This window comes from Neopelma chrysocephalum, unplaced genomic scaffold, assembly GCF_003984885.1.
Source record: "Neopelma chrysocephalum unplaced genomic scaffold, ASM398488v2 Primary Assembly neopelma1_70, whole genome shotgun sequence".
Taxonomy (NCBI): Eukaryota; Metazoa; Chordata; class Aves; order Passeriformes; family Pipridae; genus Neopelma; species Neopelma chrysocephalum.
The window spans coordinates 2305835-2330516 of NW_020897730.1; positions in this window are offsets into that span (position 1 = coordinate 2305835).

A 24682-nucleotide genomic window follows, 5' to 3' on the forward strand; every position below is an offset into this window, starting at 1 on the left:
TGAATAAATAATATCTGATCAAAGGTATCAAGTTTTTCCTATTAGAGAGTCTCAGAAAATGTACTGCCCAGACTATATACGTATACGTGCTTACACTGATGAAATAAGATATTTGCTGAACACCAATAAGACTCTGCTCTTGGGTATTTAACAACCAAAAATGAGAACACACATTGTACTGGCAAAGAGAAATCCATAAATAAGTATTTGCCAAGTGTGTTATATCCTTGGATATGACCAATAGTAGAGCAGGCAAGGCACAGTAATTAATTTGATTACATAAATTCCATTAATACTTAGAAAGTTGAGCATCTACCACTCACCAAAGAGACATTCTACTGCTTAAGTGTAGGGACTTCCCACTCTCCCCTACCCCTTCAGGCCAGGAACAAACACAAGATAAGTCTTTGTAACAGTTTGCACTGAAATATCTGGCATCCTTATAACTCGTAACTGTTTGCCAAATAACATGTATGCAGAGATATGTTAATAATAAATGCAGCAGCTGTTCGCTCTCTTAGCATGTTAAAGAGAAACAGGGAGAAATCATCTGTTATCATTGTGTTATAAAATGAGAATCGAGACAAAAATAATAAAGGCATAGTTTATGACACAGCCTACAAACAAAACAATGTCTTTCAGAGCTTTAGATAAAAAAAATTGTGGATGTAGAAATCCACAGAGGTAGTGTCCTTAAATAATCCAAGCAGTCTAGCAACAAATGAAAGTCAGCTTTTGAATACATGTTTCTAAACGTCTGAATGCAGGAGCTGTTGAATTTTTTTTACATTCAGGTTGTCCCAGTCCCCATGGACATAAACATCAGGGACAACAAAAAATTGACATGTAATCTCTCAGCTGGCACATTCAGCGCAGCCAGCTCTCAGAAAAAGTGTGGTGCATAGGTCTAGAAACAGGTTTAAAGAAACAATTCTTCCTTCATTTTTCACTCATAAAGGAAACCATATCTGAGATTTTGTTTCATTTTCCTTTTCTCAGGTCACAGAAATCAATGACAGCAACCAACAAAGGCAGAGTAAAATACACTTTCAAACTTGTGACTCCTTTCAGATACTGGATAAAAACCAGCTACAATTTCCACCAAGTTTATATTTTCAAATATCTCACAGAAAGATAGAGTCCAAGTTATTGTTAAAGTGACATTGTCAAGAATGTAGACCTAAATTAGACTTGTCTGACATGAGCCTGAACTATTGATTCATGCACATACCCTGCATTTTAGAAATGAAATAACTTCAGCTCTTTGAAATGTTCCAGAAAACAACATTCTCCACAATTTCAGTACCATTCTGCCTGTTTGAAAGACAAAAGTTCTGTACAAATGGCAATAAATATTTCAGATTTGCAATCATCATGAAGTATCACTTCATCACATTTGTCCATCTCACAAAACAGCAGTTTGGAGCTTACAGACCTCCCAAGCCAGAGAAAGTCTTGAACAGAGTTCAGTTCCAAGCACTGAACAGTAGTTTTCCTTTCTTTTGTTGAATATTTGGGAAGGAATTCAGTGTGCATGTGTGAATGCACCTGTGACTATACTGTAGCTTTTAGGCACAGAGGCATCAGAACAGATTAACAGATTCCTTTGGGGAGTTGCTTCCTCCCATTTCTTTACATAAAAGGCACATTTAAAATACAGACTAAAATCAATGGCATTTTCCTCCTATACAAAAATATCTACATTAGAGAGAAATCCACTTACAGCCACGCTAATGGTAGCCAACATTTCTAGTGATTCAGAAATGCAAAGAGAAGTATTTTTTCCCTACATAAAAGTTGCAAAAGTAAGTTCCAAACAGTTGTGTAACAGTGAAATAGCATTTAGGCAGCTGTTAAGATTTATCCTCACTTTGAAGTCATGCAGTTCAACACGAAAACACAGTTTGGACTAGAATTTTAATAACCCATCTCTAGGTGGAGACAATGCCATGCAGGCTTCCTTAGGATTCTGTGAATTGTGTTCAGTATAAGGAAAACAGTACATTCAAAAGGTCCTTAAAAGCCATCAGCCTTGAAACAGGAGATATCACCCATTTTACATGCCTTCCTCCAAAAGGGGAACAGCCAAACAAAGAGACATATGTTGCAAGTCAAATTCACCACATGAAATGACAACTTCATTTACATAAAACCACCATTACAAGGTTTTAATTAGCACTAATGATTGTTTGACTCTCAGAAAAATCCAAAATATGGTAGAAAGTGAGGGAATACAAGTAGGGAAAGTGTAATATGCACTGCAATATGTTCTTTGCTCATTTGACAGGTATAGTTCAGTTTTTACTATACTCCATAGCATGGTCTGAAGTGTTGTGCAGTACATTTTTTTAAAGGGTAATCAAGTTCTAGTACCATTATCTCAGTAATCTGTACGCTGTAAGAGCCCCTAGTAAACTCCCACTGGCAAGCATTTCAAACCACTACATTTTGTTTACACAGTACTAGATAAAATACTACTTGGAGTGAACCTGATGGATTTAAGACTCCATTCCCCAAGCCCCAAAGCAGCTCAAGTTTGTGGCACTTCAGTAAATAATTTCAAAGTCATCACTTTGAGTTGCTAAAAAAAGGTCCAGTCAGGTTTGAAGACAGTGAGGATACAAGAGTATGTGATCCTGTAGTTCCCACTCGGGCAGTGAGGCTTCAAGCAGGCTGCTTGAGACTCAGCTGCAGCTGTTCTCTGGGAAGGGGGATGCTGTGTGAGGCACCCGAGGCAATCTCATCATTCACTGATGCTGAGAAGGTCTCCTCTTCCTACCACCCACTCACACTGCATTCGCTCTGGAGTCGAGCTTTTGGCCAAGCCACTTTACTTAATTAAACAGCACTTTTCTCACTGGACAGTTTTCTGCTAGACTAGTCATCTTAGTGAGGTCCGGGCAGGCAGGTGACAGAGGCAAACTACAACCTTGGGACTTGGTCTACTCAATTCCAAGACTGAAACAAAAAACAAAGCAAAGCCTGGAATTTGAAGTCCTGCACACCTTGTTGATGAAGACACCTGAAAATTGCAGATGATCTCAAGAGCTTTTCATAAGACTGGTGAAAGGCTCGCATACAAGAACTGTATGCATGAGTTATAATTTCAAGCTTTTGGTTTTACAAGGACTCAGTCTGCCTTAAAATACAATGGCCTCCGGGGATCACTACCTACAGTTGTCTTGCTGAACAAATGTAGGTCCTCAGGGTTTCAAGCTGTTGTATACTAAACTCACACACAAGATAAAGGGTTTACAAGTACTTACAACCAGAAATAGTTTGCTTTACCCCTCTTCTTCCCATTTTTTAAGCCTGTAAAGAGACTAACTAATATCAGTCACATCCTCCCCTCTCCTGACAACACAGAAAGAAGGAACAAATCCACCGAGGAAGACAGGCATTCGGGTTTGATTATCTTACCCCAACAGTGATTTTACAGTGTTATAACACTGCTGACTTGCAGCCTGTTCCCTTTGAACTTAGTAAAATCACATCATCATAAAATTTATGTCAATGGCAAACATACCAGATGCTAACATATCACTCCCTGTTTTAGAAGTGTTCAAGAAGCATACATTACATCAGTCCTCTTTTGTCCCTCCTCATGAAAGAAAAAAAAATATCACCCAACCAACAAAAACAAAAAAAACCCACACATCTTAGTTTGGAAAGTGTTTAACACAAGCAAGGAAAGATGTAAAATGGGAGATGATCTGATTTACTTACTAGAACATCTGGGAAATGAGGTGGTGGAGAGAGAACAGAGTTCATGTATAGAGGACTAAACCAGAGCCAGGAGATTGAACTTTAAGATCCAGGTTTAGGTTGGTCCTTCTAGGGCCCACCTGCTATACACCAACCACAAGCACTGCTTATGAACTTCACTAGTCAGAGTCAGGCTGCCTTTGCTTTTCTGTGTATATACTTGTTTGGCTGTGTTATGTAAAATTACTCCATCCTCCATCATACCTATCTTTCTTTAATACACTTTTGAATACAAAACCACAGAGCTCAAAGACAGCACTCAGATATTTCTTCCCCTCATCAGCTGAGGGCTGGAGCTTAACAGTAACGGGCAAATCCTAGTTTGCCAGCCCAGAAGAAAAACTTGGATCTTGTAAATATTTATCCCCTACATTTTTAGAATGTGTTAATTACTGTAAGTACACACCATGCTAAAGACATTTAAAAAAAGTATAAATCAAAGTTCTTGCATTTCAAGACAAATTCACATTTCCAAACAAACTGCTGGAATAGGTTACCTTGATTCTTTTGGTTAAAAACAAAGTGTAAGATGTACCAGCAAGCATAATAAACAGACCAATTAATTTTTTTCTACAAATGCCAAAAATAAGTTAAACTGTATCCCAAAATGACAGAAGCCTCTTTCTTACCTGTATTGTTGAGTACAAGTTTCAAAACTCCTTCAAACCAAGCTAACTCAAATTTCCTTACAAGTTAGTAAAAAACACTCTGTGGGCATGAAGAAGAGGCAGGCCCAAACTTTCCAGTCTTGAGCTTTAAAAATCACAATGTCAAACTGAGTGCCATAAGGCAAGCTGACTCATTGAAATACAGTTTGGTAAATAGGCTCTTTTTTCTATATTAACCCACTTCCTGCTATATTTTCATTTGTGCCTCAACATCAACCTTGGAAGACTTTGCAAAGCCAGGCTGAGCCCAGTCAATGCCCTTGGACAGGGTGACCAGTGTCTTCCCAGCCTCCACATCCCACACTCAGCCTTTAAGGAGATGCTGCTTTTGCTGGAGTTCCAGGGCCAGAGGTCATCCTGAGACTGTCAAAACAACCTGGCAGTACAGTGACCCTCCTTTCTCCTGTATAGGTAACAGCTGTGCTGCTAAACTTAATCCTCAAGTGATTGCATTACTTCAGCAATTAGTCATAATTAGAAAGATCAGCTCTCATGGAGTAAGGCCAGCTCAATGGCAGTACAAGAAAATATGGAAAATACATGAATATGGAATAGTCAAACTGGAAAAAAAAACCATGAGCCAATGAGTTTAAAATATTTAAAATGCATCTTCCTAATCTGGAAACTTGTCTGAAGTTTCTACTGAAAAAATTACTCTCACATACGCCTTTTTAATTTCCTATTCCTTTCCCCCAAAGCTAGGCTTGAACATAATTTGATTTTTACAGAATTCTGTTTTGAACATTGGAAAATACCATTGTGAAGAAGCCAAGTGGTCACTGAAGTAATAAACTGGTTTGAAATTAATTCACAAGATCACTGCAATTCAAGCATTTCCTGTTCTACTAGGGAGAAATAAGAAAGCAGTTTGGTATGAAAGGAAACAGAAGAAAAATGGCTTCTGATAGAATCAATTTCTATAGCAGAAAGTTAAGGGTAAGTAGATTAACGCAATTCTAGTCTTCAGCTGTGCAATGAGAAGGAAAGTATTTGTTGCTCACAAGAAGTTCAAGGACATGAAGTCAGCCACAAAAATTTGTTCTGGAAAACAAGTATTTTATTCCTGCACCTGCAGTACTGTCTTGCCAGATCAACAGACTTGGCCAGCCAGATGTCTTGCCTATTGTGCCAATTTGGTAACCTAGTTACGGTATCAGAGATCCACTTAAAAGACAAAGGGAAATATCACTTTTTCCAGGGGAAAAAGAACCAATTTTATTAATAAAAACAGCAGTATTGAAGTAACCAGTACCGGCCTTTGTCAAGAATATATCAGAAGTAGACAAAAAGCATTTACACAATATGGTTTATCCATTCCCAATGTAGAAGAAAGTTCTGAGAAAGTTGCTCCAGGAATATGGCAGAGTGTTGAATTTTGTTTGGGGCTATAACACAGGTTACACAACAGAAAAGAGTCAAAAACTGGGCATATAAATCAGCATGTAACAAAGAGGTTGTCCCCATGTTCTGGTGCTAATCCACATCAATCACGAACCACAAATCTGACCCAAAGACTGAACTTGTGTACAGATTTAAGTCATCATTCCTCACTTGAGCTCAAAGCAGACACGGTGATGCGAAATTAACTCCCATGGTCAAGGACTGGGTAGAGAATAAAAAAAAGAGTTACTTTCATTATTTGCCCAGCAGAACCACTCATTTGAGTGGACTAAACTCCAAATAAGCCAGCTTGCCATAAAGATAATTGGCACCAGGCAGAAGCACAGGAGTCAAGGTAAATTCTTTGCCTTAACAAAAATCCTCGTGCAGAGAACAACTACAGCCATTGCTATAGTTCTGTGGGACATACTGTTGGAAGAGGATTTCAGTCCTGGTAATGAATTTTTCTCTTGATACTGAACAGAAATGTAGAAAAAGCACTGAATTTGTAGGAAGCACAGGACCCCTCACCCTGTGGAGCTTAAAATATGCTTCCACCCATGCAATAATTCTCTAAATTAAGAACTTCACATAACACCAGAAAAAAGTAATTCTGGGTTTATAGAAAGCTTTTTTTACAATAGTTGTCATTTTTATCCATTCTAAACTCGCGTTCAGAACAACTCTTACTCATGGTGTCTTCTCACTGTTTATAGTGCCTCTACTCAGCCAACAGTGTCAAAGAAATCGACAGTTGTCAAATAGTGACAGCAGGAGTAACACCAATTGCTTGTATCAAGAAATGTCAACCTGATCATTGTTAAGAAATATCTGGTTTTCACTGATTGATGGTATAAACCAAAAAAAAGCTTTCACAATTGCTTTGGGGCAATTCTGTTAGCTCAGATAACACAGGCCTTCCAAAATAATGTCAAAAGGTTTCCTCAAAAACACGAATAAAGAAGTAGTTTACATTGTAAACATATTCAATTTACAAATTAGAAATATGACCACTAATCTGGTCTCTCAGGTTCAGTGTATTTAATCAATTCTGCCTTTACAAGCTCTCCTCCCAGCAGACCAGTTGGTTTTGATACAGTTGTTTCAGAACTGATGCAGACCTTAATGAACTAGTGAAATGTCAATAACTGTAGGCACTAATTGGTCAGTCAGGACCATGCATCTGCACATCTCTCAAGCTGTTCTGTTTCTGCTATTCCTTAAGTTCCTATTCCAAATATTATGTATTTATTTTGCAGACATGAAAAGGATGAGGTTGCTTTTCTGAATTCTCAGTATTTCATTCACAAACCCTTTTTATGCAGTGATTCCACACCTGACAGCAGGCCCTAAAGCCATCATACACACTAAACAATTACAACAACTCATAAAAATAAGCAGTGCATAAAATGTAACAGAAGAACATTACCTTACAATACTTGACACCCTCAGGGGATCCATTTTCCTTTCACAAACACATAGTTCCCTTTGACATTAATGGGAGCTATATGAATAAGGAAAAAAGCAATAGACCCTTTGCTTGAAAAACATATTTGTGCCAAGTGGGTATTGGCAACCTGCTTAGCCCGGGTGATTGGTGGTGGGCTTACCTAGAGAGATTTGCCTGCAGGCTGCTGGTTCATATTCCATCCAGCTGAAAACTACAAGCGTCATTACTGCTCTGGAGATCACTTGCTGATTTATTGTCTTGGTGCACTTAACATTCACTTTTAAGGAAGAGCTCTAATTGGGGTATCTTCTGTAAAGTGGTCCTTCCAGTGTGTTTAAACACACTGGTGCACTCCAGTGCTAATTATAACAACACAATTCATACAGTGCTGGTACAATTCTCTGCCATTGGGAAATATGCAGTAAATTAGAGATAAACTTTTAAGTTTCCAGATCTGAACACAGTTAGATGTAATCAGATGAAGCTCATTAAAAAAAGAAGTCAGAACTACTTTGTATTTTGCATTTTCCTTCATGTTCTAGAAAATAATTACACAAGAACAGAGATAAGTAAAACAAACAAAAAAGTTACACCATTGGCATCAACTGCTAAAAAAGCCAGAAGTATTTGTATCTATATTTGGTCACAGAATTATAGAGACCAACAATCTCATAATATGCTTCAGCTGGTATAGTTATGCACCAAAATATTGTGGGTACATCTAATAAAGCTCCGCTTGAATTTCTGATATGGAACCAAATGCAACAGCTTTGTGAAGGTAAGCCAACACCACCAACAACCAAAAACCCAAACAAAAACAAATAAACAAGAGGACATTCAGGAAGAACAAGAAATATATGGTTGTTTAATAAAGCCTCTAAAAACACTCTCTCACAAAAAAATTTCTTCTGCCCTGTTCACTCATCTTTAGCCCTTCTGTCAACCTTCCCTTTTCTGACTGTTCTCCCATACCTCAGTTTATGTTCTCTCTTCCTTACTGATGCCTGGAACTCTAAGCTTACTTTCAGTCACCTCTGTATATTCCACATCCTCTGCTGTTAACTTTGCTAATTAGCACATAATTATTTTCTAGCTCTTTCCACACCACTGATTTTTCAAAATCCAACCAAATCTAGATATGTATCTAGATCATATTTTCTTAATACCAAATGATGCAGCGTCACTAACACTCATTGTCACAGTCACACCACCATTTCTGCAGGCCTTTAAAGAGGGAAAGGTAGAGGCTGCTTAAGATTTCCATGGTACTAAAATAAGAACTATTTCAGCCAACACAACTGCCTAACCATGCCCTGTACTTCATCTTGTGTTCATACAACAGTTTTCTTCTGAAATGGAGATCAATTCTGCCCATATCATAAGACTTCTTTTTGGTTTTGTCATTCATCTTATGAACAAGGTGCTCACATGAAGCCATCCTGCCATGTCAGTTGATTTGTCTTTTAGAAGACAAAAATCTTTCCACTATCTGAGATTAAATTCCTTAACATCACTGAAAGTAATCACAATTCCCTTCATGAATACACACTGGACTCTCTGCCACAAAGACAGAAAAGTCATCTTTTACAATTTGGCATCTACTGTTAGGAACAGCACAGAAACCTAAATTAGAGTTTAATAGATTAACCCTCTAATTTCATCATCTGCATTCTAATTTACTCCATGTCAAGATACTAGCAGACAGGTTACATCCCTTTATGTCATTTGTTCCTACCATACAGTTAAAGAGCCATGGCCACATGTCTACTACAACAGAAGTTTGGTGTGCTTGAGTACCTTCTGAGGACTGCTGCTCCATCCAGTTGGCTCATGACAACAAATGGCAAAGCCAATATTTCCCTAACAGGTTTAAACTAAAGGAATTCAGTGACTGTTCTGAAATAATGAAAATATACCCCTGTTATTTAAGGCAATAGTGGTGAACCATTTTTGGACTCAGCCTATCTACTATATGCTTTTTACAGAGGAGCTTCCTCTTCTATACACTTCTGCTTTTTTCTGCTTTTCACTAGCACAATAGCAGAGCAGTGGGACCCTGACCCATGACAGTTGTTGCCAGTTGTTAACATGGCAGAATCATATCAAACAGAAAAACAGACTTTGCTCTTTTTCCTTCTCTAAGTGTTGGGGACCCCAGAGCTGGATGCAGCACTCCAGGTGGGGTCTCACAAGAGCAGAGTAGAGGGGCAGAATCCCCTCCCTCAACCTGCTTCCCACGCTGCTTTTGATGCAGCCCAGGACAGTGTTGGCTTTCTGGGCTGACAGAGCACATTGCTGGGTCATGTTGAGCTTCTTGTCCAGCAATACCCCCAAGTCCTTCTCCTCAGGGCTACTCTTGACCCATTCTCTGCCCAGCCTGTATTTGTATTTGGATTGTCCTGACCCAGGTGCAGGATCTTGCACTTGGCCTTGTTTGACCTTCATGAGGTCCACACAGGCCCACCTCTCAAGCCTGTCAAGGTCCTTCTGGATGGCATCCCTTCCCTCCAGCACATCAACCACACCACACAGCTGGGGGAAACTTACTGACAGTCCACTTGATTGCACTGTCCGTGTGGCCAAGATGTTAAACAGCGCTGGTCCCAATAGGACCCTGGAGGAACATCACTCATCCCTGGTCTCCACTTTGACATCAAGCCACTGACCACAACTCTGTGTTTAGAAAACTTCCCTGTCCTACCGTCCCGGAGCAATTCTGGTAGCTCACACCACCTGAGCTGGGACCGAGGCCCCTTTGCAGCTACACACCAAGCAACCAGCACTGAATCTATTCCTCTACATCTATGTGTGACCATTCACCGGGTGGCCCATCTGTCAAATCCGTCTCTCCAGTTTAGAGATAAGGATATCATGCATGACAGTGGATATCGGTTAACTTTACAAATTCAGAACTGTAAATATATTCATTGCCTCTAGTCACAGGGAGGTAACTCCTGACCTTTTAATAAGTGAACTCTGATATTTCTGGTTGCACACCATATTGTATAGAATTCTCCAATATTTTGAAATAAAAAACCATGCAGAGATGGCATGCAGTTGTAATCACAGAACACAAAGGAATTTTTACTTTGTAAGCAGTTTTTGAACTGCACATTTTTGTACTGTTTTTTATTTTTGTATTGTCAACAACCTATTGATGAGCACTGTCTGCCCATCAAGTCACTTCAGTAAGAATAATTTCTATCATATCCCTCTAAACACTAGAAATCAGAACTACTCTAGAAATCAGAAAGAGGAAAAAACCCACACCACATAGAAGGATTTGTGACATCTAGGCAAAACCAGTTATAGATTTGAAGGCAAGTTTCTGAAATCCACAGACTAGAATGCTAATTAACATTTGCAGATACAAACACAGACATGAAATGCAGAGAATGGGCAATCTTTTAAATGAAGGGTGATTGACAAGCTTGAAAGTGCAATGAAATAACAGACTTGCTATGTTTATACATAAATATCTGTAGAAACATGTCAAAATACGAGCAGATTTAAGAGTAATATGAACCATCTTGATAATTGCACTCAGTTGTGCACAAGTATTCTGTAGATCTGTAAATCACTTCCTGCAATCATACACCCCTGGTCTGGATGCTCAGCCTCTGTGAGAAGAGCTCACAATTCAGTTATTAAAACATACTATCCTGAGACAAGACAGACAGTAGAAGTCTCACACCTATTAGAACTGTGTACTAACTTTAATTATGGCCCAGAATTCCTGATGACTCTGAGTACCTCCTAGAGAAATGAAGATGATGTATTGATTACAGCCACCAAGAACTTTACAATTATGGAATTTTTCTCTAGAATAAAAAAAGGAAGGAGGGAGAAAAATGCAAAGGATGAATCACTCTCACAAAAAAAAAAAAATCATGTTTTCACCACTTCCCTTGTGGAAGAGAATGAAAAATAAAGCCATTATTCTGTATTTCAGTGCCTACAGCATATGCCTTTACAGGGTAATCCCTCGTGTGCAGAGACATTTTATTAGGCAAGAAACATTTCAGAAAAGAGCAAGAAAATCCAGTGAAACTAAAGGGTCACAGTAGGATAACTTATTGGGCACATTTTTTACATCCTTAAGGCACTGAAGCAGTTAATGTTTTAAGAACCTTTCAGTCCTTTCATTATTTACAGGAACTCATTCCCCTTGCATTGCAAACTCCAGAACAAGCAACTCTCAAGTCCGTGACCCTCCAAGATGAGAAAGGACACATCTGATGTCACCCAGATGCAGAGAACCTTTGATAAATATTTAGGGGATATTTCCATCCTATGTTGTGATTTTTCCTGGACTATAGCAGAAGAATATAAGGAATCACACACTCGGGGATAAATCAAACTATTTCTCTTGCACATAAACGAGGGTTTCATCCCTTTCTGCTACTGCAGAGTGAAAGCAGAGCTCACAGACAGGGAAATTACTACATTCAGAAGATAAGATTTTTACTTGATGTAAACCCCAAATCTAGCTAGGTGGATCTGCACAGGTGCTCCCTCAATGATTGTTACTATGTCTACAAATTAGATAATCTGCAAATTTTATAAGCAATTCTTTCTCCAGTTCAGTTTTTGTTACTTACAAAAACAAAACCAAATAAACAAGACAAACAAACAAAACCCAAACAAACAAGCTCAAAGAAACAGACAAAAGAATGAGCTGGAAATAAATAGAAGAGACACTGCTGATAAAATGCAGAGATGACTGAGCAACTGGAGTGGTACTAAATATTGAGAAGGGTAGGATAACCATAAAAACAAACCAGCTTTGCTGGCAAGTCAAAGCTATTCACAGGCAAACACGAGGTCAGACGTTTGGTAAAGGAATTCAGAATTAGAGACTGTATCCTGTAAAGCAGTATCTCAAAAAAAGATGCAAGCAACAGATTGGTCAAACATCTGCACTGCAGGATACTGGCCCCATGCAGAGAGAGACTGGGGCAGGTGAAATCATCTCAAAAACAGAGCTGAAGTCTGACTGTATCATGGTGTGCCCTATTACCATCTTCTTTAACCAAGAATATGTTTCTGAAACCTATATAAAAAAATAAATAAGCCGTTTGCAAGCCTGAAAAATAATTTAGGCCATGGTTCAACAGTATTCAAAATGTGTCTAAACCTCAATAAAGTACACTGTCAGAGGCAGGAGAATGTTTTCCTCTTCTAGAGTCTTCGGGCTTATTTCCAGGCATTATCATTTTTAAAGCAAACTATTTTCTCTACAATTCAAGCTGGGCATGCTTCTTTCAGACAAAAGAGAACTGCTGGCCACACTCTCAAAAGGCACACTGAGCCCAGAATAAATAGCTTGCAGCTCCAAAACAAGGTCACACTTTCAGCAGTGCAGACCACAGCAATGCCAACAGGTCAACACACTTTTTGTGAAAAATACATCACATTCTCAGTATTTTGAATATTTCTTTTTTCTCCCATGAAAAACAGAAAAATATTTGTCTACAAACATCTGATGTCGTTAACAGCCTTATACAGAATTTTGCATGAAAAGTAAGGATTGCTTCTTGCATGTAGATCTCAGCACATTTTTTTAAATAAGAGAGGTTTTAGCCTTTTTAATTATATATAAACTTACCAGGCTATTTTTTGTAATAAGTGTTCTCATTATTTTCCTTCACATTAAAGGCCACATGCATAGCTAGCAGAGGAAAATGAGCAGGAAATCCCTACAGAGCTGAAGGCAGGGAAAGGGGCAATGAATTTTTCCATAAATGTTTATCTAAATGAAACAACCAACTCATCCTATTCAGACTGTACAAGTACTTAGATTGGCCTATTAGAACATACAAATAAAATTTCAATGTCGTATCTTCAAGGTTAAATTCTCCATGCCCCCCTTGCAGGCTGTGGTGGGCTGACCCTGGCTGGACTCCAGGTGCTACCAAAGCCACTCTATCACTTCCCTCCTCAGCTGGACACAGAAGAGAAAATATAACAAAAGACTTGTGGGTCGAAATAAGGGCAGGGAGAGATCACTCACCAGTTACTGTCACAGGCAAAGCAGACTTGACTTGGGGAAATTAGTTTAACTTATTACCAATCAAATCAAAGTAGGATAATGAGAAATAAAATGCAAATCTTAACACACCTTTTCCCCATCCCTCCCTTCTTCAAGAGCTTAACTTCACTCTCAAGTTCTCTACTTCCTCCTCGCCAGCAGCAAAGGGGATGGGAATGGGAGCTGCAGTCAGTTCATCACACATTGTTTCTGCTGCTGCTTCCTCCTCAGGAGCAGGACTCCTCCCACTCCTCACACTCCAGCGTGGGACCCCTCCCACGGGAGACAGTCCCTCACGAACTTATACAATATGAATCCTCTGCATAGGCTGCAGTTCTCCATGAACTGCTCCAGTGTAGATCCCTTCCACAGGATGCACTTTTACAGGAACAGACTGCTCCTGTGTGGGTCCCCTATGGGATCACCAGTCCTGCCAGCAACCTATTGCACCGGGGGCTCCTCTTTCCACAAGGCCACAGCAAAATCCAGCAAAACTCAAGATCAAATATGGCACATTTAAGTCTTTTCCATGACTCTGAAAGATGGAAAGCACACATTTATCTCTAACTGAAGGATCAGACCTTTGCTTTCTATAAAAGACAGATGAAAGAAACTCAAAACATGGCCAGAAGAATCCACATCACTTGTACCAGGAGCACCCTAAAGCAGCAGCTTCTGACCCCTGTCTCCCAGAAGGGTCTTGTTTTCGCTTTTATGAAAGCTGAATGTTTGTTACATTAGCTGTGTCATTTTACTGATTCTCTCTAAGTTTATCACTTTATACTGACCACTAAAATGTCTACAAATATTAGTATTTATATACTTAAGGTAGAGAAAATAGAGTGAATGAAATCTTAAGGAAGTAAACCATTCTGTGAGCAGTTCAGAAGTCACGTTATTGCTGAGACAAGGTTATCCATCCAGTACAAAGGTTTTATGAATATAATACCAGAACTCACTGACTCAATTCACCACTTTGACAGTAAAGAGTTCAGCTACTAATAACCTACAAATATGTAGGATAAGGACAGTAAATAGCTCTCCTAGGAATCCCAAGAAGTCTGTTTCCATTAAGATGACCACAACCAAATACTAAAAGACAGTATGAGACATAGGACAGACTGATTCTGAAATGGGTTAGAAGCAAGACTTTGCTAAAAAAAAATTCCTGGTCAAAAATACAGGCATTCTTTATATTCAAAATATTCTTTATATTCTACTTTTTAATATGCTGCTGTAAAAGTCCTATAGGAAAGTTAAGGTTTCAATACCTTGAAATAAGCACTTACACTTTTCTACGTATTTAATTTTTCTTCAGTGATCTTAACCTTGTTTAAATTTTCTTTCAAGGAAGTGATGGCTCTTCTCAGAAGACTTCTACAGTCCTCTGTACAAGTATAGTAGAGAGAAGCCTGTAAGAGCAGTTTACTAATTGCTGGGGCTTCAATCCATGAACCAGAAAAGGCAGACATGAAAGGTGTCTGTATATATTTAAATCTGGACTTATAGACAAGCATTCCACTAAGGGGAAACTAAGTGATTAACATGCTTCACATCTTGTTCCCAGAGGCTCTATTTTTGCCAGTGACAACTCCACAGAGTTAACTACAAGCTCAGTGAATTATTCCTGGGGCAGCTACATCCTCATCACCTTTTTCCCCTGCAGCTTTTCTGCTAAGATGTGACAAGTACCCACATAGTCACACAACAGAAATGGACCCCAACATTTGAGGAGCTCTGTGAAACAGCAAAAGCAAACAGTTCTGTTGACAACTATCAGTTCCAGCCTGCTTCCTTTGGGATGGGGCAGGATGCAAAACCCACATCTCAACTCCATGAGCTGTCATGATGGGATGAGGCCAGACCTGGCCCTATTGTGTACACTCAGGTCTTTCAGACAGAATCTAGTACCAAAATCCAAAACATGTGGCACTCTCCAAGCTTCAGAAGTTGCTTGTCCAGTTTATCTAGCAAGTCAGGCATTCCCCACACAACATGGGGATTTTCACAGGGCCTCCTTTCCCCACTGGTTTCTCTGTACAGGCAGTCTGGCAGTACATTATACAGTGATTTTCCCCGCATGTCAGTAGCAGCATTCTATTGAAAGCACTGTGCACCAAGTCACATTACCCTTGGGGAGACTCATCACTTTTATGGATACGAAAGGGAAAGGAAGATGACAAGGAATAACAACTGCCCATCATGACAGCCTTACAAGTGTGTAAAGTTTTCTGACAACATGATTGTCATTAATGCACTACAAATCCTAATTAATGTGGAAATGCATGCCTTGCTTCTTCTTGCTTCCTCTAAAAGCAGTCACCATTTTCAAGTGTTGTCAAAAGTGGCACCATTTAAAGGTCAAAAAGTTGTCAAAAATGTGAGCAATTAGCTGCTGTCAAGTAGAAATGACGTCCAAGGGATTATACTGCTTGCTGCATTCACAGAAAAATGAAACTAGATCAAACAAGTAAGCCTTGATCTGTCCTTATTCTTTTTTTCAAAGTGATGATTCATGAGAGACCAGGTCCTCTGCTCTTTTACTAGTTCTGAAGTCAAACTGCCCTTTTTCTGGATGCTGAATCACTAGTAGTGCTTTCTTTAACTCAAAAAGAGAAGCAAAATTAGGCAGATTGCATTTGTATAGGTATGTTTGCATGCCAGGGAAACTGAGGAATAAAAAGGTAAAATGAATCAATGCAACTGCCTTTCACTGTTGAGTTGAGTCCAAAGACAGCTTTGTCAGTCAGCTTCTGCTCAGAGGGAGCTTCACCCCCACGAATTAAGTACAAGAGTGGAGAGGGTCTCCTTTCTGACCACTCTTCCTTGCGCAGGCCTTGCTTGCGTACATGGTTTTACAAGGCACGAGTTCCACAAAGCTCCCTCACAATACTACAAGTGCATAACAGACAACACACTTCTGAAGTACTTTGAGCTCTTCAGATAAAAAGCAGTACAACTCCAAGTTATTACTTGTGTGATATATTACCAAATTCAACCCAAACTTTCATTTTCAGAAAAAATTTAGGACTGAATCATTAACCAACATCTAAGACACTTAGAAATCTACTGTGAGATAACCATCTATATATGGAATCCAAAAAGGGAAGGAAACAAACTGTTGAATTTTTTAAAATTTTACCTGCAATAGTCTAAAAACATCATCAAATATACATTATTTATATAATAACCTCTATAGTAATTAAAGAGAACAAAAAAGAAAGGTCTGATCCAGATTACCTTAAATAGGGGTAGCATGTGATACAAGTTGCAGTCCCACTTCAACTGCATTTACTTTCAAACATATGAATTGGACTTTTCTTACAAAACCAAAAAACACACAACAACAAAAAAAACACCCCAACAACTAAATTGCAGCATCTTTGATTGGCAGGATTCTTTGTCACATTGGGAACATGCTGTAGCACAAGAGGGAGAGAAGAATCACCCAAAAAGCTGGCATTACAGATTTTCAGTGCTTCAGAACAAATTAAAGATTCTGTCCTGCTTTTCACTAGATAGCATGGCAAATAGGTTTTATTTGCTGTATTACTGTTATTTTTATTTACCAAAAGTCAGTCTCCAGATAGCTGCATTGATCCCGTTACACTTGAGGCCATTTAATCTAAAGAAAACTGTTGTAAAGAAAAATGTTTTTAAAAACCCAACAATAGCAGCAAAGGGCATCTTGGGGAGTTTTAATGAGATTTTTCTGTTCAGTGCAAATTTAACATTCCCACAGAACAGATCGATACTACTTGTTTATCCCAGACATGTTTGGGAGCATCCTGCACTTGAACCCCTCCAAGAAGATCAATTTTCCCCCTGGCCCTTTTGACTTTCTCCTCACTGCTCTGCAGCAGGATATTGGCCATCCAGCTGGCAGGAGTGCCAGAGACAAGACATCTGTAGCACCCCACTCATTTCCAGTCCTGGTCAGAAAGGAATTTTTTCCTGGAGAAGGGAATACTGCATAGTTCAACTTGGAAAGAATGTTTTCTTTATTTCCACACACACAAATACCTGTGGACAAATTAAAATCTTATATTGTAGTGCTGGCAGCTGTTCTCCCATCACAAGAAAGGCAGAGTTTTGAGAGGACTTTTAATGCTTTGAAAAGTTAAAATACTAATTTAGTAAGGGCAGCAAAATCCAGCAGTATTCAATGATGAATCTGTGCTGTTCTCAATCCATTCACTTAATGTCTCCTGGCTACTTTTAAATTTCCTTTAGAAGTTTTTCGTTCTCATTTTCCCATTTCTCTTTACCCTTTCTACCACTAATATTTTTCAGGACACAGTATGGGAATTAACAAGTATTTCTTTTTCCATTTCTTCAGTTTCAATCATAGCCTTCTCCAGTTTATAAACAAAGCTGGCCAAAATGATAGGAGACTACAACTATTTGGCATCTCCTTTTTCTTCTTAAAGTAGATGCTCTCACATTGCTGTATTTCATTACACAAGATGGCCATTATACAAGAAAAGCAGGTAAAAAGGCACAAACACACCTTCCTGCTGGAATGCAGTTTGTGATTTGGTAAACAGCAGAAAAGCCTTTTAGTTTATTTTTTGAAAAGGAATAAAGTATTCTGAAGTGGATTGACTGTCCTTGAGCCCTTCCACCCACACACCCCTTCCTTTTTTCTCCTGTTTTTCATTCTCATTTTCATGCTGTATCAATACAAAGTGTATGAAACTGATCCTTTTCCCCTCCCATAATTACTCCTAAAGGAAAAAAAAAAAAAACCAAAACAAAACAATAGATAGCATAGGCATGACCTTAAAAGCTTAAATCAGAATAGTAAACACTACCAAAAAATTCAGTAACTTCTGATGATGCTGGGACCCTCCATTTTCCAGCTGCCCTAGAGATCATATTTTAATAAACCCATTTCCTATCTGCTGAGGGCAAAGATCCTTTCATTGTGACTCAGAAGTGCCAGACCACTTGTAACATTTGACATCGGTGGTGACACAAGATGTGAAGGCATAGCCAAGGGGTGTTTGAAGGCTGTCACACTGGTGTGTGAAGCCTGTTTCTGAAGGATGCAGGCTGGCAGGGAATGGGCACCTTCTGGCTACCGTGCCACAGCCCACTGCACTGCACTGCTAACCCAGTCTGCCCACTGCTAGAGAGATCTCCTTGAGCTAAATATTTCTTCATCCAAACCACAGCAAGGGCAGGAAGAGAAATCAAATGAGTATAAACAAATACCAGCTGAATTCAGAGCTGTTTTTTAATGAAGATGCTTAAACTCACTCCTAAGTGGTTTTGCACTGACAAGTTGAAAAAAAAAAAACACAAAACAAACCACACATAAGAGATTTGATTTAAAGCTACCCACATCACCAAGCCATTCTCCATACATCTTTATTCTCAATTTCATGACATTTTCAGAGACAACAAACATGGCATAAAATACTGTTAGATTAAAACATCTTCCTGCAAACCCTCTCCACCATCTCCATTTGTGCCGAAACTGCTACCCCTATTTCAGTTCATATGCAGTCTTAATTGCAGTTGTAATGGCAAAGGTCAGTATTGATCCATCAACCCATCTACCCAGCAAGACTTCACAAGCTTATTCTCATTCATCCAAAATACTGAACAGTATTAAGAGCTATTGATGAGTGAGAACAGGGTCAAGGACTATGTCTTGGATGCTCCCTGCAATATTATCTCACCACAGGCATTCCAATAATTTGGACTGGACAGCAGAACAAGTCTAGAAGAGATCCAAAACTGCAGATGATCTTAGATTTTGCTTATTAGACACTAATTGTCAAGCATTTGCAGTGTTTGGAAATGTGACTCTGAGTCAAGCGGTCGAAAAAACAAAAGGTGAATGGACTTGTTTAAACAAAAATTGTATAAAATAATTTCCAAAATATAGCAACTGGAAAAAAAGCACTACTTTCTGCCTTAGTGTGGGAACAAGAATATGAGGTCTGTGCTCAATGTTTCTCCTATTGCAATTCAAAGCTGAACCACGAGGGCGTGAGATCCTTGACACCAAAGGAGAAAAAGCTTTGCTACTGCAATAAGGAACCTACTGAGCCAAAAGTCATCAGGAGTCTTTGAAAGAGGCAGCTTTTTCTGGACCCTGCTACCATCAACTTCCCAACAGAAAAAAAACAAACCATGCCTCCATAGGATTCTTGCTGCCACAGGGTGCAAAAGCAGCAGCTCCAGCTTTAGATGCCACATCACATCCTTTGGATCAGAACTCTGATAATTCACAACGGAATGGCCAGTCATTACACACATTGTATGACAAATTATTACTGGTTTATGATTCAGCACAACACCTAGCATGTCTGCATCTGCATCTTCCTTACCCATGACAGAATGCCTGTCAGGAGCCAAAGCCTGACGTAATTTGGGAAGGTGAAAGGTAAATCACTTCCTGGAAGGCATGGGAACTGGAATATGAACCAGATCAAAGCCCAACTGCTCTATATTCACAGACTATTTATTCCTATCATTAGGAACACCTCAAAGTGACCTGCTTACTGGAAAGAAAGAAGGTGCTCCTTACGTCAGACGAAGTATATCAGAAGTAGGTTGCTCTAAAAGGACATTTATTTTAGAAGTGCATAATTCAAACAATTGAACACCACCTTATACAGATTAGTGCTTAGTCTTATATTTCATATACAGTTGCTAATTTTCAAGCTGGTGGCTTGAAGACTTTTAAAAGATTAAATACTAAACCCAAAAATAATCGGAATGGGGCCCAGGTAGTCTGCGAGACAGAGAGCCTTCAGAAGCCTTGGAAACTTTTCCTACCAAACACTCTTTCTTGTCCTGCAGGATTTGAAGCCCTCCTACTCTGAAGAAAAAGATAATGAAATCCAAAGGATGTCATCCACAGCACCTGGTTGGTGGTGACATCTCTATCTAATTAAAAGTTTAGAACTTCACGTTTAAAATAACTCTTCATGAAAAAGTGCAATTTAGACACTATCAGCCAAGATACAAAAACCCCTGAGAGGCTAAACATGAGCCTTGCTGCTGTACAGAGTGTTATTTGTTCTTTCTTCCACAATATTTTGAGATAGGTTCTATGTTCCCTCATGTTACAACTATTTACTGTCATGCAGGACAAAGGCATAAGCTGGCTTTACTTACAGATTTCCCATCCTCTTTCAACTCCTTTTTCTGCTGCCAATGGTTTGCCACTGCTTCTCCTGATCCCTGGAGCACCCAGGCAGCATCCCCAGCGCTGGGAGCCACGTCCTGCTCTGCCCACCCTCGTTATTCACCCATGGGGCTCTCAGAGCAGAAAGACACCAACAGCAACCAGGAAGAAGTTGTTGCTGAGATAACTTTGATATTCAGATATATAATAGCACTTTATCAGCAAGAACTGTCACTGGGCTGTGAGCACTGTGAGGGCTGGGGTAGCCCTGCCCAGGCAAGGGGGCTGAAGGGCCCTCCAGGAGGAGAGGCCAGGGCTGCCCTGCCCCACACATGTCCACTTCCCTCCAATTCCAGCGGTCCCATCATGGAGCAGGGCAGAACCAAGCCCAGCACCAATACTGCTGGCACCTCGGGGGAAGCTGATGTACAGAGGGGTGAAACACCAGGGATGAACTGAGGGGAGAAGGTGAGAGAAACAGCAGGCTGGGGGTCTGGCTGCAGACCAGAGTCAACCCATCACATGGACTCCAAGCATATTCACATCACTGGACACTTATTCAGAAAAAAACATGCCTCCCAAGAAGAGCCAGAGAATACAGGCTCAACCAATTTCTAGAGCAAAGCACAGGTCACAGAGCCACAACCTTTTTGCTGGAGCCGTACACTTTGCAGTTCTTTGCATGGAGATATAAAATGGAGAAGAAACCAAAAAACCCTGGAATAGTCCAACTGAGAGCCTGACTGACAGGAAGCAAAGGAAGCAGCTTCTGGGTTCAGCACTAGCTAAGAAATAGGGGAATAATTATTATTAAAAGATACAATTAGGAGTACCAGCTCAAAAAAACCTTACATTTGGAGCTTGCTTGTGCCTAGGGCTTTGTGCAAATTGCATTCAAATAAACAAGTCTATGTCAGTGAAAGGAAACTTACCACCAATTTTCAATTTTCCTCTTTAAGATGAACAATATGCAAGGTGTTTTATGTTGAATACCCATTTTACCCATTTAGGGTTTTTTTTCCCTCATGTCTTTTCCTTCTTTAAAAAAAACCCCAAAAAACTAGCAAAACCAACAAACACACACACACAAAAAACCCCCACACCAGAGTTAGGAACATAGGAATAATTCAGGCATGGATAAAATAGGATGGAAAAAAAATATGTCTTTCTTTATTACAGCCTTTCAGAGTGGTGACTGCAGGGAAAGAAAATGCAAGTGACTTTTATCCTCTTGCTTAAGCCAGGACACTAATAAGGTGTGGCTATAATGTAAGAAAGAGGGAAAAGGGACTTATATTTACACAACCCCCCTCTTCTTTTAGCTTTCTGTCAAGCATGTTCTTCTGCTCTCAGTAGCAGCTCAAACATATGTGCAGTGGTCATAGAAGAAAAATAAGATACTGGAGTAGATTCAACATATTGAGCAAATCCCCTGAGTTCATAATTCCCCATCATTCTCTTCCCTCCAGATGCTACTCAGGACTTTACAAAATTAAGTTACATAAAAATGCTTTCATTCCTAGGAAATGGAATTTCATTTCATCCTATTCAGTCAACCTAATAGCTGTACAGATTACCCCATGTTGCATAGGAAACCACTTTAAAAAAAATGAAGTCTTTTCAGTAAAAGAAGGAAGAAAATGCATTCCAGCAGATTTACATTTGCAGTAGATTTGCATCTGCTGCTGTAGCAAAGTGAGGTGTCACTGGTAGAAGTGGAATTTAGATAAAATACCATCATATAAAATGTGTACCATACCCATTTACAACAGGAAAAACTTAATAAATTCAAGACTGAAAAAATTATTAATTGAAAAGAAGCCACATGATTGGATGTGTAAAGATAATCTTGACATAAATGTAGTTATCTTCTATGGGATCATTTAAACTGAACTCCTTTCACAGAATACCCATTAACAAGGTATGACAAAACTCATAATTAATCTGAAAACAAGAATGCAACATTAAGTTTCCCAGCACCTCAAGTTTTTTAATGAATGAAATATTTCCTGCTGTCTTTCATCAGAAGAGTAACCTAATAAAGTTTTATTAAAATGTACAGTAACAGAACAGATAGGTTTAAAGTAAAGCCTTGTACAGTCTAATGAGGTTTTGGCTCATAAAAATGCTTAGACTTTCATTAAAGAGATCAATGAACCCAAAAGAAAATTAGTTTAGCAAAAATATAAATGCAGATTCTGCAGAATGCCATTTAGCTGAAAGTGTAGTTTGTAAGCTTCAATATGAACCAGGGCATCTTTCACAAAAGAGCATAAACGAAAGCAAAGCCGTGGCAACAGACTAACAAGACAAACAAACCTGAGGTCTTGATAAAGGACTAAGGGGCAGCCTCAAAGCTTGTAATAATCTCTGAATGCAACACATTTGGGCAAGCTCAGCAAAGAGAGAGAAGCGTGGAGTGTGAGGAAAGGCAGAGTACGGCACAGCCACAGCATCACCAGAAGGTGCAGTGGAGGGAGGGAGGGTTTTGCTTCCACATAGGGATGTCCTGCACAGAGCCAAGGATTATACTTGAACTCTTCTACATAGCCAGTTCTTAGACAGATTTATCTGTTTTAAACTGGCAGTACACCACTGTATTGCTCTACAACAACATATATAACTCATATCACAAGGAGACATACTAAAAAATGAACTGAGTCTGGGACTTGGAAATGTTTGTATTTTCATTCCAGTTGCAATGATGTATAAAAATTGCCTATAAATTTCCTGGGCAATAAACATAAATTTTTAGTGATAAATATTACTAAACAAGTAATAACAGTCACATTGTAACAGCCAGAAATCCCTCGTAGATGCAAAATATGCTTTCATCTCAAGATCCACTGCAAATTTCTGAGGTCACTAAGTACCTCTCTTACTCTTCCCACTAAAGGCACCTCAGCTGTCCTAAGCCTGTTTTCTTCTCTCCAGAAGTATCTGGCAATAACACTGACAATTATTGTTTAGCTTTTATTGCATTCTAAGGAGCACAATGTGTATTTATACGCACGCACAGAGAAAAATACAGTTATCAGTTTCCTTCAGGTTTTCACTGAGCTGGTTTTACCTGTTCACTTGTGTTTTTTTATTTAATGGTCCAACTGATAAAAATACACTTTGCGAAATGCCTGACTGGGATGCTCCCCACTACCCCAAAGTAAAATAAACATTATCAGTTAAAATTTAGACCTGTTTTATGTGCAGTGCTTGCAAGAACATTGAGAATAGCCCCTCTTAAATTATCATCTTTCAGCTGTACCCCACTTCCAATCTATCTACTGCAGTCTCTTTTTCAAAACTACAGGAAACAGTTTTCCAAAGTTGCAACAACAAACAGAAGCTTTCAGAGGGTCATACCATATGCTGCAGTGTAACCAAACATTTATTGATACTCTCAGTCTTGGTAATGTTACCTTCAGTAAGAAAGGGTGGGACAAACAGCTTCGACTGCTCTTAGAGCTGTCAGTAGGACTTCTGAATACAATATGTTCCCTTCTGATCATGGACAGATTTAAGACACAGGTACTCGTAGTCACACAACACAAAGAGAGCTGGTGTCCATGACAGATAACAGTACTTTAAGAAGATTACTCCTATTCAAATTGCTCACATAAAGTTTATGTGGATAGCCTAGGGGATAACAGATCTACTGAGCAAAAAGGTTTCCAGTTAAAAGTGTGTGTACATGAGATTTTGGAATAGTCATGCTTGGGGTTCCAGCCCCAGTGGTGTGCAACAAGCTCCTGGCTGGCATTAGTCAGGCGGATCTCAGCAGAGAGGAATTTGCAATCTGAGGATGAACTACGTTCAAAGGATTGCACGAAGTCCATGAGTTGTACCAGGCTTGCATGATGTATAACTCTTCTGTTGGATGTATTCCACTAAGCCACTTCGCTGGCCTACTGCACTCTCTGGATAAAATTAAGTGTTCGGCTGGCCCTGTTCCCTCAGTCATAAACAACAGAAAGAACAGACATTAAGTCACCTGCTCCTGCCTCTCCACAAACCAGGCAACCATCTGGGACACTCCACTAGGAGCCATCCACAGCCAAGAAGGGCTGGAAGCAGAGGGAGATTTCAACCATCAGAATAGAAAGCAATGGGAAGCTGCGCACGTGAGCAAGAAACATGAACTTCTGAATAACACCAAATGTAACAGCTGTTTACAGCAGCAGGTGATTTTGCTTCAGGATTTGGAAGATCCCTTCCACCCCTCCCTACCTGAGGGAAAGGAGAAAGCC